Raw genomic sequence first — 4,028 nt, forward strand, 5'->3', positions numbered from 1 at the left:
CGAGTGTCACAAAGAGAATGAGTGTGTTTTGTGTTTGATAGATCTTTTTAAGTATATAGCTACTTTACCAGGTTTATTAACGGGATTACTACTAAAAGTAAATTTTTCTAAGCCACATTATGAAAAAAACAACTAATGGTGACAACCTACAAAAATGATTTGCAACACATAAATTTGCACCATAATCCTAACTTTCCCATGACTGACCAAATGTGTTATTTTTTCCATACTCCTTAAAAAATGTTTAAAGTTCTCCAGGCTTTCTGAAGGTCTTTAAAGGTTTTCCTTGGACACTGACTCCTTATTCAGTGATTTTCAGTCTAGTCCTTGTGCCTGGCCATTTTTAAAGGAAGCAACAGTGGTGTACAAAATACAAGAAAAATAAAAAACAAAACAAAATATAAGAAATAAAGAAATATGAGAAATATAACTAACTCCTTTTAAAATTTATATGTAGCCACATTATATGTTGCAAAAACATTTTATTTTAACTTATTCCCATTTTAATGTATGAAAGAATGTACAACAGATGGACAGGATCTAAAAGTCATGTCCTTAAGAAAAAAGGAAAATCCAGCAAGGGCCTAATACAGAATTTGGGAGATGTTTCTGGCTCTTCAGTTGATCCATCCATAGTTAAAACTTCATCAGAAATGGTCACAGTTCATGGGTGGTTATCAGGAGGCCATTCATAACAAAGGGAAATGGGAATAAAAGGCAGAAGAATGCCAAATTAGACAAGAACCAAATTTGTAATGTTTGCTAAACATCATTGTCAATAAGTAAGTAGGAGGTCGAAAGTGAGGTTAAACAGTGTGTGTCTACAGCCATCTGTAAAACACACAGGAGGCTCTGTTGTGCTTTGAGGCTCCATTTCAGCTAGTGATGTTGGATTAATGATGTTGGACTTTACTTTTCTGGATTAATAACCCAGAAAAGTAAAGTCAGATTTTGGAAAGACTGTGATTTGAAACAGCTGCCATAGTCCCTGCGCCTGCCCGGTCAGCCCCGCGGCTACAAATGTTTTGGTTTGGCTTTTGCTTTCTCGCGCGCGTGCGCGCACGTGGTACTATCACTCTGCCTGGGCGGAGCTCATGTTGGGCTCTCGCCTTCACCCACACACCTACAGTTAATCACCCACCTGTGATTCATCACTTTGTTTGCTGCCCTCTTCATAAGGCAGGAGCGCTGAGCTACTCGTCGCTGGAATATTGAGTAACTCATGTTAGTGAAAGCTCGGCTCTGCAAACTTCTGTTTCTACTAGTGCTTGCTTTAGAATTAACGTTCGTTTTTGTAAATAGATTTCCCGGACCTGTCCCGAATCATGAACCTTGGATCCCCTGAGTGTGAGGAAGGAATTCCCCGCGAGCCGCGAGAGGAGCTGAGTGAGTGTGGCGATCCCGTTTCCACTAACCCAGTGGATCCCTGGAAACCCCCACCTTCCCCCCACCTGTATATAGAGCACCTGGTGTTGCTTAATAAAGAACTGTGTAACTGTATTCCTCAGTCTGCGCCTGAGTCCGTCCCGCCTGACAACAGTTTCCTTTTACAGCATGGCAATCAATCAATCAATCAATCTTTATTTATAAAGCACTTTTCAAACAAAAAATGTAGCACAAAGTGCTTTACATGGTTAAAAGCAGCCCACCCCACCCACCCTCCCACTCACTCCCCACACTCTCATTAACATAAACGATCATTAACATAAACGATCATGAATACACACATTGTGTCCTGACTTTAGGGACAGTCAAAAGGCCAGTACCAGAGGACCTCAGGGTCCGCGAGGGTTCATATGGTAAAAGCAGAGCTGAAAGATAAGAAGGCCCAAGACCATTAAGACATTTAAAAACCAATAAAAGAACTTTAAAATCGATCCTGAAACACACGGGGAGCCAGTGCAGCGATTCTAAATCCGGTGTAATGTGGGCCCGCCCTCTGGTCTTCGTCAGCACACGAGCTGCAGAGTTTTGTAAAAGTTGTAAAGGTGAAATATTCTTTTTGGTGAGACCAGAGAGCAGGGCATTACAGTAATCAATGCGACTGGTAATAAAAGCAAGCATCAGCATCTCAGTGTTGGCCTGAGAGAGAATAGGGCGGACTCTGGCTATATTTTTTAGATGATAAAATCCAATTTTGGTTACATGTTTAATATGTGAGATAAAACCAAGCTTAGAGTCAAAAATAACACCCAGGTTTTTCACTTGTAGTGAAGGGCATAGTGAAAATGCCTGTAATTTAGAGAAGAGTTTCTCTCTCTGAGCCTCAGGACCGATGATTAAAACTTCAGTTTTGTCCTGGTTAAGCTGTAAAAAGTTTTCTGCCATCCAAGATTTTATATCTAGAATACAGTTAAAAAGGGCATCCATTGGTCTGGTGTCATCAGGAGACACGGAGATGTACAGCTGAGTGTCATCAGCGTAACTGTGGAAGTTCACTCCATGCCTCCTGATGACACCGCCAAGAGGGAGCATATACAAATTAAAAAGTACAGGGCCTAAAACCGACCCTTGAGGCACACCACATGTCATTTTATGGATCTTAGAGGAGCATGTATCCATACACACCATAAAAGTTCTGTCTGAGAGATAGGAAGTGAACCAGTTGTGTACAGCACCAGAGAGGCCCACCATGTGTTTCAATCTGTTTAAAAGTATAGTGTGGTCTACTGTATCAAAGGCTGCACTTAGATCCAGTAGCACCAGGACTGAGAGCTTTTGGGAGTCCCAGTTACATCTAAAATCATTTAAAACCTTTAGGAGAGCCGTCTCTGTGCTGTGGTTCACCCGAAATCCAGACTGAAATATCTCTAGGATCTGTTTATCATTCAAAAAATCATTAATCTGAGTAAAAACAAGTTTTTCTAAAATTTTACTTAAAAATGGTAAGTTGGATACAGGTCTGTAGTTATTAAAATCATTACAATCCAAATTGCTCTTCTTCAGAAGGGGCCTCACCACCGCCGTTTTAAAGGCAGCAGGGAAGACACCCAACTGAAGAGAGCAATTCATCATGTATCAAAGCTCAGCTTCAAAAAATCCATAAAGTGTTTTAAAAAGTGAAGAGGGGATTGGATCTAAAAGACATGTGGTGGGTCTCACTGTGGAGAAAACTTTCTTAAGGTTCTCAGCATTAACCAGGACAAAGCTGTCCAGTGTCTCCTCAGGTACAATCGAGCCCTCAGATGTGTTTAAAATCATATCACGAGAAGATAAAATACCACATCTGATGGCGCTGATTTTTCCCCTGAAGTGGTCTGCAAACTGCTCGCAGAGTGAGTCTGTGGGGGGTCTTTGGGAGCTGTTAAAATCAGGGTTAAATAAATGATCTATGGTGGAAAAGAGGACCTTGGGATTATTTTTGTTATTACTGATTATTTTGGCGAAGTATGAATTTCTTGAATTCCTTAGTGTATTATTGTAAATTTTAAGTTGCTCGCAAAGTATTTGATGGTTGATTTCATTTTTATTTTTCCTCCATCTCCTTTCTGCTGCCCTGCAATTTCTTTTGAGTGTTTTGACTTCTTCGTTTCTCCAGGGTGATACACGTTTTACGTTAATCTTTTTGGTGGTGAGTGGAGCAACGGAGTCAAGGCTTTTCTTCAGTTTGCTGTTAAAATGATTAAAAATGAAATCACAGGTAAAATCACAGGGGGGCATTCGTCTAAAACCCTGGTAAAATTTGCAGCCACTTCAGAGGTTAGATAGCGCCTCCTCACAGTTCGCACCGAGGTCTCCCGCTGAATAAAACCGGTGATGTTAAAAAACACACAGTAGTGGTCAGAGACAGCCAAGTCAACAACAGAGGACACACTGGTGGACAGCCCATGGGTGATGACCAGGTCCAGAGTGTGTCCTCTGTTGTGAGTCGGCTGCATGACGTGCTGGGTAAAATCCATACAATGAAGAATGTTTAAGAATTCTTTTGATGTAGGGTCAGAAGGATTATCTATGTGCAGGTTAAAATCACCGGTTAAAATTATCATGTTATATTTTGAATGTATGTTTGTTAAAAATTCTGAGAATTC

The sequence above is a fragment of the Pelmatolapia mariae genome, linkage group LG7 (assembly GCF_036321145.2).
Source record: "Pelmatolapia mariae isolate MD_Pm_ZW linkage group LG7, Pm_UMD_F_2, whole genome shotgun sequence".
Taxonomy (NCBI): domain Eukaryota; kingdom Metazoa; phylum Chordata; class Actinopteri; order Cichliformes; family Cichlidae; genus Pelmatolapia; species Pelmatolapia mariae.